General features: G+C 44.1%; 1 protein-coding gene across 6 annotated transcripts in view; it reads left to right on the forward strand.

Annotated features, from left to right (window-relative positions):
- Window positions 1–15,394, forward strand: part of SOX6 (SRY-box transcription factor 6) — a 521,576-nt gene that overhangs the window by 5,767 nt on the left and 500,415 nt on the right. For 3 of the 6 annotated variants that reach the window (XM_067462638.1, XM_060767616.2, XM_060767689.2), the window contains exon 1: window positions 3,249–3,542. The exons of 1 other annotated variant lie outside the window; for it this stretch is intronic. The gene's annotated coding sequence lies outside the window, so the exon portion shown is untranslated. Of the gene's footprint in view, window positions 1–1,232; window positions 1,480–3,248; window positions 3,543–6,106; window positions 6,316–15,394 lie in introns of those variants that run through there. 2 more of the 6 variants (XM_060767634.2, XM_060767643.2) reach the window with 2 other exon arrangements.

A 15,394-nucleotide genomic window follows, 5' to 3' on the forward strand; every position in this document is an offset into this window, starting at 1 on the left:
CACCGTCCTGCGCGCACGGATGCGAGATAGAGAGAGATAAGTTATAGGTAATGGATATGTATGTATGCAGGATCTCTCTACCTGAAGTGTGTAGATATAACCTGCATCTATCTATCTGTCTCTCTCAATGTGTTTCAGTAGAGCACATTTACTTGGCCAGGAGTCTGATGGGACTTTCGTGGGGCATTCCTTTCAGTGGAATGAATGTGTCCCTTCACCCCACTCAGGTTTAACTCCCACAGGCTTTGCTTTCTTTCCAGGGAGAAGCTACTGAGGACGTAGGGAAAAAAAGCTGGTGGGCTACTCGGGCTGCCCGGGTGGCGAGCGCTAGAGGGGGGGGGAGGCGGAAAGGCGCGCGCACGCGCTCAGGAGTGGGCGGGGGAGGAAAGAAGGGACGGCGCTGCGATTTCACTTTCTCTTTCGCGCTCACTTTCTCTCTCTCTCTCTCTCTCTCTTTTCCTGCCAGCTGTGCGCTTGGGTTGTTGCCTCGTCGTGCCTTCCCCGCCGGGTGTGTAAATGTGTGTAGTGTGTGTGTGTGTGAAGGACCAAACTCTGTCCTTGCCCGCATGAATGGCCCTGCCACTTCTGGAAGTTACTCCGACTGGAAATGCTTTGAATGCTGATCCCGCCATGGCTGAGATTGACAGGTCAATCCAGGGGGAGGAGAGGTTAGGGTGGAAAGAGGAAAGAAAGTGGGATAGGGCATCTTAAGAGTCAACAACCACTCACACTAAATTGATGGCCTTGCAGCTCAATGGCCACAAAACTTCTCCGGGCCCTCTTGCCTTCAAGTACCCGTCTGCCTGTCCTGCAGCGCCTTTATTTCTTGCCTTGGTTTAGGACTGCATTGCCCACCTGCCCTCTTTCTGTCCCTCGGTCAGTCTCTTCCTTGTCCTATTTTGCCGCATCTTTGCAATACCCGTGTGTTTTGCTTGACTGGTTTCGAAAGAAGGGCTCCCCAAGGTTCCCAAAACAAAACAATCCCACCTCTCCCCATCCTTCCTCTTGGACCTCCAAGGCGGTCCCTGGGCAAGGCAGCCTAGGGGCGCTTCGCTTGGCTTGGCGAGGCGGGCGAGGGGGCCTCCTTGCTGCGGGTCCCCCGGCCGCCTGCCTCCAGCCACAAGAGGGGCTCGCCGCGTTTCCGGCGTGTCGCTTTATACCAGAGAATACGGTACCCGCTCGCACACATCGCGCCCTCTCCGCGCGCTGCCTTGAAGGGCTCGCGAGTTGCCATTGACCCAAAGCCGCCGCCGCCGCTTCCGGAGGTGGACTCGCGAAGTTGACCTGAGGAGAGGATGAGGAGGCCGGGGCCGCCCTGAATGGACCGGGGTCGCCGCTGCTACTCCTGCCTCCCAGGCTCATATCTTGGGGAGGGGAGGAGGGGAGGGAGGCCTTGGCGGCGGAGGCCACGGAGACTGGGATGGGATGGGACGGGACCAGCCGGACTGGCGGAGAAAGTCCTGGCGCGGAGAAACAAGGGTGAGTTCTCCCTCCTCCTCCTCCTCCCCCTCCCCCCAAACGAGAGCGGATACAGGGGCTGCAGAAAGATTCCCGCGCGCCTCTGAAATCACAACATTGTTGCTGTTTCCCCATCCTCCCTCTTCTCTTCCTTTTCCCTCTTCTCCCTTTCTCAGTCTCTCTTCTCATCCTTTCAACTCTTCTCTTTCTCAACTTGTCTCTTCTATTCCTTCCCTCTCTTTTCTTTCTCAACCTCTCTCTTTTCTCTCCCTCTCTTCTCTTTCTCAATCTCTTCTCTTCCTTCCCCCTCTTCCTTTCTTAACCTCTCTCCTTCCCCATTCTCTTCTCTTCCTTTTCTCTCTTCTCTCTTTCCCAGTCTCACTCTCTTCTCTTCCTTTCCCCTCTTCTCTTTTTCTTAATCTCTCTCTTCTTTCCCCTTTTCTTTCCTTCTCAACCTCTCTCTTCCTCAACCTGTCTTCTCTTCCCCTTTCTCTCTTTCTCAACCTCTCTCTCTTCTCCTTTCCCCTCTTCTCTCCTTCTCAATCTCTCTCTTCTTTCTTTCTCTCCCTTTCTTCCCCCCTCTTCTTTCTTTCTCAATCTCTCGCTCTTTTCTTCTTTTCCCCTCTCCTCTCTTTCTCAATCTCTCTCTTCTCTTCCTTTCCCTCTTCTCTCTTTCTGAACCTTTCTCTCTTCTCCTTCCCCCTCTTCTCTCCTTCGCAATCTCTCTCTTCTTTCTTTCTCAGTCTCTCTCTCTTCTTTCCCCTTCTCTCTTTCTCAACCTCTCTCTTCTCTTCCTTTCCCCTCTTCTCTCTTTCCCAATCTCTCTCATCTCTCTTCCTTTCCCCTCTTCTCTCCTTTTCAACTTCTCTCTCTTCTCATTTTCTCAACTCTCTTCTCTTCCTTCCCCCTCTTCTCTCTTTCTCAACCTCTCTCTTTTATCCTTTCCAGTCTTCTCTCCTTCTCAATCTCTCCTTTCTTTGCCAGTCTCTCTCTTCTCTTCCCCCTCTTCTTTCTTTCTCAACCTCTCTCTTCTCCGTTGCCCTCTTCTCTCTCAATCTCTCTTTCTCAATCTCTCTTTTCCTTCTCTCCTTCTCAACTTCTCTCTCTTCTCTCTTCTCAACCTCTCTTCTCTTCCCCTCTTCTCTCTTCCTCAGTCTCTCTCTTCCCTTCCTCCGGCCCAACTCCTCCTTTCCAAAATCTTCCCAGCGGCGTCTAATTTTAAAGCCTAGTGACACTTCGGCGGCGTATTTTAAGCTCTGCCTGCGAACACATGGCAGGCTGGAGCGGTACTACTACTACTGTACGTGAGAAAAAAAGAGAGTCAGAGAGAGAGAGAAATCCCTCCAAACTCGTCTTGGGGAGGCTGCAAACTCCTGCCAATTTAAAGTGGGGAGGGAGGTGCGTGCTCTCCCCCCCCCCCCAGTAGAAAGAGTTGAGGGTCCTTCTTCTTCTTTCCCCCCTCCTAATTTCTCCCTCAACTTCGGAGGTGGGTCAAACTTCTCGCCAAGTTTACCGCCTTTCAAAATAAAAGGGAAAGGGCTGTGTGTGTGAGAGAGAGTGTGTGTGAGAGGCTGCAGTGCCGGCTCTGGCCGCGGAGGGGCAGTGTGGCGAGGGTTTCCCGCCGCGGGGCCGCCTTATCTCTCGCGCAAAGGCGAAGGCGGAGGAGGCTCGGGATAAAGTTATACCGAAAACTTTCAAATTGATAGCACACCCTAATTCGTGTCCCGCGGGGAGGGAGGCGGAGGGGGGCCGGCGTGGGGTGGGGAGGGGAGGGAAGGCAAGGCAAGGGAAGGGAAGGGAGGAAGACAAGGCAGGCGAGGCGAGAGGAGCGAGGAGCCCGAGAGCACCCGGGGCTCCGCTCACACCATGCGAAGGGCAGCGGTGGGTCTCCGCTCTCGCCGCCGGAGGTCATGCCAAGCGACCTTCAGAGAAGGCACGAGCCGTAAATTAAAATAAAAATAAAGCAAGCCGGCCAACAGCGCGAGCCCGTAGCCACGGGCCGGTCCCTAAAGTCAGGCAACCCTACCGAAGCTGGGACAAAACGGCGGGAAGGAAAGACTAGCGCCCCGAGTTAGGAACGCCAAGTAAGTTCTCGGGAAGGGTTTTGTGCTTTGGGTGCCTTTGCTTATGGTCGCGTCTCTGCTTTCGTGGCCGCCTCGAGGGGCTTTCAGAAGGGAATGAATTCGGCTCTCGGCTCCTTGTTTTGGGATTTTGAAGAGGGGTCTTCCCGTCTCGCGTGTGAGCGTGTATATATGGTGGGTTGGGGTCAGTAGGGGATGACACTTTTCAAGATCTAAGTTTTACGCACTTCTCTCCCGGACTGTGTTTTGTTTTCGTGGTGTTTTGTTTGTGTTGTGTTTAGTCCTGAAAAGATTCCTTTGGAAGTCTTGACCAGGAAAGAAGGGGCCAAGCGCGCGTGGGTGTCTTAGATGCGGGAGAGCGGCGTGTTTGCGGGAGGGAGGGAAGACACGCGTGGATCTCTATGCCGAAGGGGCTTAGTGCTGCTCGCTACTCTTCCCCTCCCCTCTTCCTCGCCTCCCCGCGTGGGTTGCCTCGGAGGCGAGCCGTGGGTCCTGGAGGGTCAGGCCGAGGCCCTCGCCGAGGAGGGTTGTTGTGTCTGGGCTCCACGAAGAGACTTCGCCGGGCCCTGGAGGCGGCCTGAGGGCAGGAGATTAGCCGCCGCCTCCTCCTCCTCTTCTTCGGGGTGTTTCCCCCAAAACGCAGACAGGCAAACTGTCCCGCGATAAAGCCGCGTCCCTTTGGCCTGCCGTGGGACAGATAAGGGCTTGGCGTGGCGGGTTTTCCTGCTTTAAATACCGCCTGGGCAAGTGGAAGCCTAATTTCAGTGTCAGTCGGATGGTGGAGGGGTGGGAGGGTGGGGGACAGAAGTGGAGGGACGGAGAAAAGTGAAAGGATCTTGGGATTTCCGTGGTGACGTGACTGAAAACCACGGGCAGCTTGTTTACAAACAGCGAGGGCTTTCGCCTGCGGAGGAAACTTGTCGCGAGGAGAGAGATGTGTCTTTCGGGGAAAGCAGCCCGGGAGGACAATCTCGAGTAAATGCCCACTTCTTAAATCTGTGGGCCATCCAGTCCAACCCCCTGCCAAGAAGCTGGAAAACCACATTCAAAGCACCCCCGACAGATGGCCATCCAGCCTCTGTTTAAAACCACACTCCGGGGCAGAGAGTTCCACTGCTGAACAGCTCTCACAGTCAGGAAGTTTTAAATAGACGCTGGATGGCCATCTGACGGGGATGTTTTAATTGTGCCTTCCCTCCCTGGCAGGGGGTTGGACTGGATGGTTCTAACTGGATTATATGGATCTACACAGCCATATAATCCAGGTCAAGGCTGCATTCTGAAAGGACATTCTATGGCACTATGGATCTAGCTGATGTATTTGAACTGTGGCTAGATCAGTACTGCCATATAATGCACTTTGAATCGCATTGTATGGTCAGTATGTAAGCAAATATAATGCAAGCTGAAACTTCAGTCTGCATTGTATGGGTCCACACCAGGCAGGGGGAAACTTCGGTCTTCTAGGTGTCTTGGACTTCAACTCCCACCATTCCTAACAGCTTCAGGCCCTTTCCTTTTCACCCTCAGCCGCTTAAGCGAAAAGGAAGGGGCCTGAGGCTGTTAGGAATGGTGGGAGTTGAAGTCCAAAACACCTGGAGGAATGGCCCAAGTTTGCCCATGCCTCGTCTACACTGACCATGCCATGCGGTTCAAAGTGCATTATGTGTTCAAACTGCAATATATGGTGCAGACTTTCAAGCCGTGAGGTAACAAATAATAATAATAATAATAATAATAATAATAATAAACAATAACAATAATGTGTTGATGTGAGTTTCTCGGGCTTTATGGCAACGTTCCAGTAGCATTCTCTCCTGATGTTTCGCCTGCATCTATGGCAGGCATCCTCTGGGGTTTGCTAATAATAATAATAATAATAATAATAATAATGTGTTGCTGTGAGTTTTCCGGGCTTTATGGCCATGTTCCAGTAGCATTCTCTCCTGATGTTTCGCCTTCATCTGTGGCAGGCATCCTCAGAGGTTTGCTAATAATAATAATAATGCGTTGCTGTGAAATTTCTGGGCTGTATAGCCATGTTGCAGTAGCATTCCCTCCTGATGTTTCGCCTGCATCTATCCTCAGAAGTTTGCTAATCATAATCATAATAATAATAATAACATGCTGCTGTGAGTTTTCCGGGCTTTATGGCAATGTACCAGTAGCATTCTCTCCTGACGTTTCGCCTGCATCTATGGCAGGCATCTTTAGAGGTTTATAATAATGACGATAATAATAATTGCTTCCAATCCCGTCACTAAGGCAAAACTAGTTTCTTTCTTCCCCTGAGTGATGCAAAGCGCCTCTGTGTTGTGTGAAACTTTTCACAAAGCATCTTAGATGATGGAAAGGGTTTGTTTGTGGCTTTCTCTCTGTGTGTGTGTGTTTGCACAACGCCATCTCCCCTCCGAAGAAATTAATCTTATTTAAAAATAAAAGCGGCTCCCCTTTCCCCACCCCTCCCTCCCTCCCTCCCCCTCCCCCTCCTTTCCCTCCCAATGTATTTTTAGGGGAGGTCCAGAATATGTGACAGAAAATAATTAGGTTACTCGGATTAGGTTTGCGAGCTTGAAGGAGACGGACACCTGGCCGCGCCTGCCTTGCCTGCCTTTGCCTTCTCCTTCTCCCTCTCCTCCTTATAATACATTCTTGTGTGAAGTGAGAAAGGCTGTTTGTAAAACAATCCCCCGCCGAGCCCCAGTGTTGGGCGAAGCTGATCCTCTAATGGCATTTTGTTTTGAACAGTTGCTGGAGCTGGAAGTTCCCTCATAAGGTAAGGTGGCACTGGCTCGGGAAAGGAGGCCCAAATGCCACATTTATAATTAGACTGCCCATTCAGCACAAGGCGGCCATTGCTATACAGGGAGATCCTCGCTGGGCCTGGCCTCCTCTCTCTCTCTCTCTCTCTCTCTCTCTCTCTCTCTCAATAGACGGCATTCAGAAGGAGCCAATTCGACGACTTCGGATTTAGAATAGAGGAAGAGGAGGAGGAGGGAGGGAGGAAACAATACTCTCCCTTTCTGTCGCTTTCTCCCTTCAGATGGGGATTAAAAGCTAAAGACTAAGAGGAAAGACAGGCATGGGCAAAGTTGGTCCTTCCAGGTGTTTTGGACTTCAACTCCCACCATTCCTCACAGCCTCAGGCCCTTTCCTTTTCCCCCTCAGCCGCTTAAGGACCAACTTTGCCTGTTAGGAATGGTGGGTTTCTGAACCTAGCAGGAGGGAGAAGGAGAAGCAGCAGCAACAACTTTTAGTAGCTGCAACTCCTTGCAAAGGGACGCCGCCGCCTGAGGGCAGTTTGACACCCTTCCTGCTCCTTTGAGGAAGACAGACAGAGAGAGAGAGAGAGGAAGAGGGCGAGCGCGAGGGAAAAGAGAGAGAGAGAGGCTGCCCGGGGGAGGGGGCAGAGCGAAGGTCATTTGCATCTCCAGGCCCTTCTCTCCAATCAAGGCCCGGCGAAGGAGCCCCGCGAGCGAGCGCGCGCGCGCCGACGACAACGACGGTGTGTTTAGGGTTAGGAAGGGCGAGAGAGGCTCGCGCGCCCCGAGAGCCGCGGCGCGCGCCGGCCAGGCAGCAGCAAGAGGAGGAGGAGGAAGAATGTTCCTCCTACTTCCAACTCATTTTCCCCCCCTTCAAAGTAGCATAATCATATATTTTCGAAAGCTTTCATGGCCGGAAGGAATCACTGCGTTGTTGTGTACTTGGAGGAATGGTCGAAGTTTGTCCATGCCTGGTCTACAATGACTATATAATGCGTTTCAAAGTGCATTATGTGTTCAAACTGCAATATATGGCACTGTAGGTGCAGACTTTCAAACCCTGTGGTAACTAATAATAATGTGTTGCTGTGAATTTTCTGGGCTGTATGGCCATATGCCAGTAGCATTCTCTCCTGACGTTTCGCCTACATCTATGGCAGGCATCCTCAGAGGTTTGCTAATAATAATAATAATAATAATAATAATAATAATGTATTGTCGAAGGCTTTCATGTCCGGAATAACTGGGTTGTTGTAGGTCATGTTTTAGAGGCATTCTCTCCTGACGTTTCGCCTGCATCTATGGCAAGCATCCTCAGAGCTAGTGAGGATGCTTGCCATAGATGCAGGCGAAACGTCAGGAGAGAATGCCTCTAGAACATGGCCATATAGCCCGAAAAATCCTGCAACAACCCAATAATAATAATGTGAGGTCTCCGTGGGAACATAATAATAATATCATTATCATAACCCGCCGCTCTTGGGAAGCAACCGGTGGGAGGGTGGCGAGAGGATCCCCTGGGACTCCCGGGTGGCGAGGTGGTCCCAGGGAATAAGTGGAGTTGTGACATTTGTTTTACTTCTCCAGCCAGGCTTTATCTTTCCTCCATTGCTTTCCACATTTGCCTAATAATACCCCTCAGGTTTGCCCTTAATAGGCTGCCGTGGTGTAAGGTGCCTGCCTGATGCCTCTGCCAGGATGTGATGTCTAAAGATGCCATTCACTCTGCTCTCCCTTCTTAACTGAAACATTTCATGTGCAGAAGTTGTAATTTTGAACTGTGTGTGCATGCACCCACTTTCAGCAATCCCACTTTACTACAGGAACGTGTAGGGTTGCATACATTAATATTATCAATAGTGAATATTATTTATTTTTATCGGACACATTATTATAATTATCATTAATATCCAGGCATTTGTTCTCCCTTCTTACAGCAATCCCACTTTACTACAGGAATGTGTAGGGTTGCATACATTAACATTAATAACAATAGTCATTTATTTTTATTACACACATTATTATCATTATCATCTTTAATATCTAGGCATTTGCTCTCCCTTTTTACAGACAACACACATGGTGTGTTCATAAGTGGTAGTTTTAAATTGTGCGTACATGCACGTACACACTTTAAGCAATCCCTCTTTACTACAGGAATGTGTCAGGAATATGTAGGGTTGCATACAGTAATATTAATATTAATTAGTTTTATTATACAAATATTACTATTACTATTATAATTATCATTATAATTACTATCCAGGCATTTGCTTTCCCTGCTTACAGACAACACACATGCCATGTGCAAAAGTTGTAGCTTTGAACTGTGTGTGAATGCATGCACACACTTTCAGCAATTCCACTTTACTACACAAATGTGTCGGGAATGTGTGTAGGGTTGCATACATTAATATTAATTAGTTTTATTACACACATTATTACTATTACTGTTATCATTATCATTAATATCTAGGTATTTCTCTCTGAAAGGACATGCAAATGTATTTTGGGAGCACATTTTGACTAACTGTATGCAGATGTAGTACAAGTTGGGGAATCTTTGGAGGTTGTTCTGGGGAAAGTGCCCTGGAAAGATGTCCCTCCAAATAAGTTCAGTCTCCTGCCCATCACTTTGCTCTAAACACAGCGCAGGCAGAGTGTTGGAGGTTGTGGTGTCTTGTGTATATATAATTTCATGCAGTCGTTTAATGTGGGCGTACGTGTTGGACTCCAAACTGCATATGCACTGTCAAAAGTCTTTTGACAGTTGAAATAAATGGAAAAAGTGTTTCCAGTCCTGTGGCCAGCTTTAAAGTCTCAATGGCTTCAGCTTCAGAGAGGAAGAAGGAGGACTCTGTAATAGTCTATGCATTTTTTAGGCCAGAATTCATCCTTATGCTCAGCTCAGCAGCCGAAAGACCACTTCCTATCAAAGTGTCTGTGTATTTTCTGCTACAGATTGCTTCAGTGGGAGTGGTATGTCTCTCTGTGCTACAAACTATTCCCTTTTAAAACAAGAGCAAGTTTTTTTAAAGTTCACAGAATAATTCTGTGAAAGATAATTGCAGCTATTCACCTGAGGCAAAGTGTACATTTTTCTTTTTGTTTCAGTCTTGTGCATCTCCTACAGTTGTCCATTTGAGTTGTTTTCATCAAATCTGTTTAAATGCAGGGCTAATGGGTGTCAGTTTTGTGCTGCCTCTTCCTGGAAAGAAAAAGGGGGAAAATACGAAACAAAACCAGATCATTTTTGCATGCACACACCAGAAAATCTATCAAAGAGATGGAGACCATCTAGGATAAATATTTTGTGGGCATGTCTAAATCAGTACTACCTTAATTAAATCACTGGCTTTATCACCCTGGGAAATACCACTTTGTAAAGTGCATCTGTTAACCTTCTGCAGCTCAACGTTTAGCTCTAGAATGGATATGGGCCAGAACTGAAATATACCTGGTGTTTACTTTAGGTAATTTGTCTTATGTGAAGCATACCTGCATATAGATAAGGAGTGATATGATGCTTAACCCTTCCACTATCTGTGTAATAAATTCCTAGTGTGGTTAGAGTGGGTGTATGGATACTGCCTGAGGAAGTACTGTAGTTTGTTTAGGAATACGTGCAAAAGTGATGCACATATTTCTAAACAACAATGAACAGTCATTTATATCATTTATGTGTGACATTTGCTTTTGAATACTAATAGTTGTTTGGCACTGTGAAATGCTTGCTCAAAATAAAATCCAACTGATGGAACTCCCCACTTTGTTGATATGTTGAGGATCAGGGCCTGAACACAATAAAAAAAGATTCTTGCCAACGGACATTTCTGCTGTTATTATTTATTTTATTTATTTATTTAGTACACTTGTATACCGCTAATATCTCAGCCTGTGCGGCGACTCATTGCGATTTACAACATATTTAAAAATACAATATTCACTTTAAAAATATAAAATAAAATATAAAAATACATACATATACATACATAGTATTGGGCCACCAATACAGACCGGAACATCTCATAGTTAAAGTCGTAACTATGACGTTAGTGCTGTAGATCCTAAATTCGGACATCTCTTCTGTTACTTCTGGGTTTTTCCCTTTTCCTTGTTTCACCGTAACAAGAGCTTGCTAGTAAACAGTAGGCAAAGGCTTCATTCTAAATGTTTTTTTATTTAACAATATTTGGAGATATTTGTTCTTGAGACCTCTATATGGATGCAAAGAAATTGTTATTACAAAATAAGGTTTCCTCTGACTGTATTGAATGTGGATTCATATTTATTCGGCAAACGGTTGTGATGAGAGAGAAAGTGGGGGGGGGGGGAATCCATCAGTACTTTATTTAGAATTTGAATGTCAAACTATTATTCAAAGCACCTGGGCAGTCCCATTCTAGGCATGCTTTCTAAGACTGAGATTGGAGTCTTTCATGCAAATATATTTAAATCAGTGGGACTTCAATTTTATAGATATGTGCCAGACTAGAATTCAGTGTCATGTTTAGTAGAGAATGAGAAAAAATGTTGAAAGTAGATATTGGAGTTTATTATAATAATAGAAAACTATCTTTTAAATTTTTCTTATTGTTTGTTTTCAAGGTGGCCATTATTGACACTTCTTTGAAAGATACTGTGCTAATTTCTCTTTGGCAGTTGTCTTGGAAAGTCATGAGTTATTTGGCATGATGAAACTGCTACACATACCTATCATATATTCAAGTATTCAGTGAAGTTTTAAATAATTCTCTTTCAATTAGTAGAACAGGATCTTGAAAAATGGATTTCTGTTAAAGAAACAAGAATCGGTACATACTGATTCTTCCCTCCCCCTTGCAGACTAGGCAATTCTTCTTTCAGTCGTAGCCTTTTCTAAAGCAAGAGAACCTTCTTACATTTTGAAATGTAAAACTCTGTTGAAAATAACTTCTTGAATATCACACTAATTAGGCAGACTATTTCATTGGTCATTCGTAACATGGATGGTCTGAGGACAAACTATTATTTCAAGATAATTTTAAAGGTATTGCTCTTCTACATACTTGCTTGGGAATACCTTCCACTGAAGAGAGTGGCACATCATACTGACTTGAAATCCATGCAATTGATTTATAAAAGTACAGTACAGTTCTAGAAACAGTGAAGTACAGATAATCCAGATTTGTGTGATCTGCAAGTCCATCACTATCTGCAAAGGTTTACCCTTATGCATAACAAACATTGTCAACTAGAGTAGCCATATTTGCATTCTGGATGTTATTTAGGTATTTGATAGAACTGATAAAGGCACTAAAATATTACTGTAAGAATGATTATGCTGTAATGTACTTTTTGGAGGGTGGCTGGGTGAGGGTATAACTAGCCTGTTGTGGCTATTGTTTGTACAACAGTGCACTCTAAATGATCTTTCTTTTCTTTTCTTGTGTTGCACAGATAACTCATTAAATTTTTGAAAAATGCTTTGCATGTGCTACAAAAACACAAATGACTGTGTGCTGTGAAAGAATTTGATAATGGAGGAAGGGAACTATTTATCCCACAGGTGCTGCAAGTACAAATAGATAAAAAGATTTTTTTTCAGCTAAAGATACCTGAAAACAGTTAGCGATCTCATTATATAATGGGGTTGTAAATAGTTACAAGCAAAACATATTTTTCATAATCCTCAGAGACCAAATAGTACTGTAGTGTTTGCTGTTTGCAATTTACACGGAAGAAGTCTGTAGTCTTGTTCTTTCTTCAGTGCACTGAGAAAAGACTGAGAAACCTCAACATCTCAGAAATGCCGTATTGATTGGATTCTTAACTTGAGGCCCTTCATCCCATTGCTCAAAATATCTAACTTTACACCAATATTAGCCATTCTTTTTATAGTGACACTGTGCTTAGTAAAAAAACTTCTAAGCACTGAGGTCAGGTGTTGAGATTGGATTCTAGTTTATTTTTTATGAATCAGATAAAGATTTCTGTGCATGAGACTGTATGTGAAGATGAGAGAACAAGAACATTTCCATATCAAAGGCAATATATCTGAGGCTGCATAATAATTAAAATGCAATGGTTTGGACTCTGTGCTATCACTTAAGCAGAGCATTGTTGGGATCTTGTACAGAATGCTGCCGATTGCTTCTCGCATACTTTATAGAAATGCACTTTCAATTTTGCACAAACATTTATGCCAGTCCACACTTTTTTGTGGGTAATTTGTATTTCATCCAACGCATTCAAAGCTGGAGCATTTATTTTTTTGCTTTTTATTTTTTGGGAGCAGCCCCCTCATTATGGCTTTTGTGCATAAACTATTTTTATTCCGGTTGTTTGTATTTCTTTTTACCAGAATGATGGCTTGTTTATATTCAGATTCTCTTTATATTTCCTAAGACTTCCTCCTCTCCAGTCTTTCTGTATACTTCTCGCATTTGTATTTGATGATTAGGGGAAAAAACCCTCTCTAATGTGGAGGTCAAAATTGGATTCTTTTTATGGCCTAATTATAAAAAGCATGAAAAATTACATGTTGCATTTTAGAATAGACCCACTCCATGATCTGGAGAATTGTTTTCTTTTAAAAGGTATGCACATTTTCTCATTCTGACTAATCCTTACAGAATGCAAAGAGATTGGGCAAGTTACTTAGAAGAATGCTTTCTGTCCTGGACACACCTATTCACCACTTTGTTTATGCTGGTGAGGGAATTACTTTTTAAAAAAATCTACTGCTTGTTAACATATTATTTCAAAAGTAAAATAAACAAATGCTATGGAGCATTACTGTTATTTCTTCCCCAACAGTCATTTTACATAATTTTTATTAAATCTTAATGCTGCTTTTTGAGCTTTTAACATTGAATTTAAAATAACAGAAGTAGTATTTTGGATTAAATGTTAAAAGCAAATGATCTAATGTGAGTAGAAAGGTTATATACTATAATTTTTGTAAATTAGGATGTTCATCTACAGAGATATGGCCCAAATCCAGCATGGGTTAGGATGAAGCTCCTCAGTTGCATTCCCCTGAAGGTTTCAACTTGCTCATATATTTCCGTCTTCCTTTCCTCAGTAGACTGGAGTGGAATATCAGTGCACAGTAGGAGGAATCTTGTTTGCCAGCTTTTCTCTTCATCTCTCTTAGAAGTGGATACACATATGTCTCTCTGTTTAAGAAACAAACATTGAAATGAGGACATGCGTTGACATATGTATTGAATGCCCTGTGTTGGTCATTCTTTATATCTTGTGCCACCAATAAGTTAATGGTGGATCCACACAACAATTTCTTCACTGTTAGGTTTTTGTTTCCCCAAATGACTTCTTAATCAGAGCTTTGTAGAACTAGGTCAGGCAAAGGATCATCAAATCTATATGTTCATCATGTTACAGAACAACGCAGACGATGCGTTGCCTATTTGAGGTTTGCTGAGCTTGTGTTGATTCATAATCCTAATGTATGTCAGATCATTCACATGACCCCTTGAGCCATGAAGCACATGGTGGGTGATTGTAGAAAATGAGCTTGTGATTGAGAAGGAAATAGTTACAGTCATGTGAATCCACCTTTAGTTTCTGTTAGTGTGTTATGCTGCAGACAGTGGAGCACACAGGGTATTTTGGTTTGGATGGTGGGGGGCTTCTGGATGAAAGGTGTTTAAGGTCCATAAGAGATTTTTGTTTTCTGGAACTGGATAGTTGGAAAATCTTCAGGAGATTCAGCCTCTTACCCTATAAATTGACTGAAAATGCATAACTAGTCTTCTGGAGGAAAATGGCATACAGTAAAATTCTTGTTATTTTTGTATTCAGTTATGTTTCTACCAAGTAGCTGTTATTTGCAAAAATGCAAAATTTTCATAGTTACCAGTATTTTTCCACACACTCACCCATCACTTTTCAGTATAGTTTTTTCTCCGCCATCAATTTTAAGAGCAGCTTTATAACAGCGCTTTATTGCATTGCCCTTTTGTGTAGCTTAGTCTGTATGTTTCAGTGGTGACCTGATACTTCCATTTAGCTCCCTGCATTGCCTGCATGCCAATTCCGAGACTTTGAGCCATGCAAAATATTCTAGTTTAGAGAACAAAACTAGGAATGCTATTTTTTATGATGATCCTTGCCACGATCTTGACATAAGGCCGCATTGGTAGCATATCTGTCACCTAGGTTCTCCAGATAACATTTAGTCCTTATTGCTTTCTCATCCCATCTTCTCTCTTCCAAGAAAAGGAACAGTAGAAAAGCCTAATCTAATCCTGGCTTCTTCATTTTTCATGAAGATCTATATGAATAGATCTAACTAATCAAGACATTGGCTGAACATTTCACTTTTTGCCACTGGTTTATCTACACATTGTGCCTGCAAGCAGAGTGCTCCTTACAATGGACTACAAGCTACAGCAACCCTTGGCACATAAAGTATTCATGTATATAAACAGAGAAGACATTTTTCTTGCTGCTGGCATTAAGTGTAGAGCATGGAAATAAGATTTCTATTTTTAACTTAGACAACCATTTTTAATACGCATAATTGATTAAACAGCTCAAATTCCTTTACTAAGTTTTTCTGTAACATGTACAACCTTGATAAAATGTTCACCCCTCTTCCCTTCAATCCACATTGTGCCTTTTAAAAAACATATTTGTTTCCTTTAAAAATATATTTAGTTTTGACAGTTGTAACAAAATCTTGGGCTGAACCTAAATAGTTTTGTGTTTCGGCTTTGACGTTTTTGTGACCAAGGGAGACTTTTAAAACTTTCTTGTAGGGTTGGCCGAGAAGAAATGGAAGGTAGGAGTGGCCTTATGTATGCGGATCCTTCTGCTTTTTCTTCCATTCTCCTTAAAAGAATTGGAAAAGGGAATGTGGGGAGGGATAATGTTGCACATGTATAACATCAAAGAGAAAAGTTACCATACTTGCAGCCTTAAGCATGAAGTCACTAGTGTACTTCCTAATTACAGTACAAACCTGCGGCAATTGTGTAGAATTGGGCTTCTGTGGATTGGTGTAGTAACTTCATAATGGTGGTATTCAGTTTCTGCTCGATGCATTTTGGCTTTTCCAAATGACTGTTACTAATTGAGGTCGACTAT

Source organism: Anolis sagrei, chromosome 1 (genome assembly GCF_037176765.1).
Source record: "Anolis sagrei isolate rAnoSag1 chromosome 1, rAnoSag1.mat, whole genome shotgun sequence".
Lineage (NCBI taxonomy): Eukaryota > Metazoa > Chordata > Lepidosauria > Squamata > Dactyloidae > Anolis > Anolis sagrei.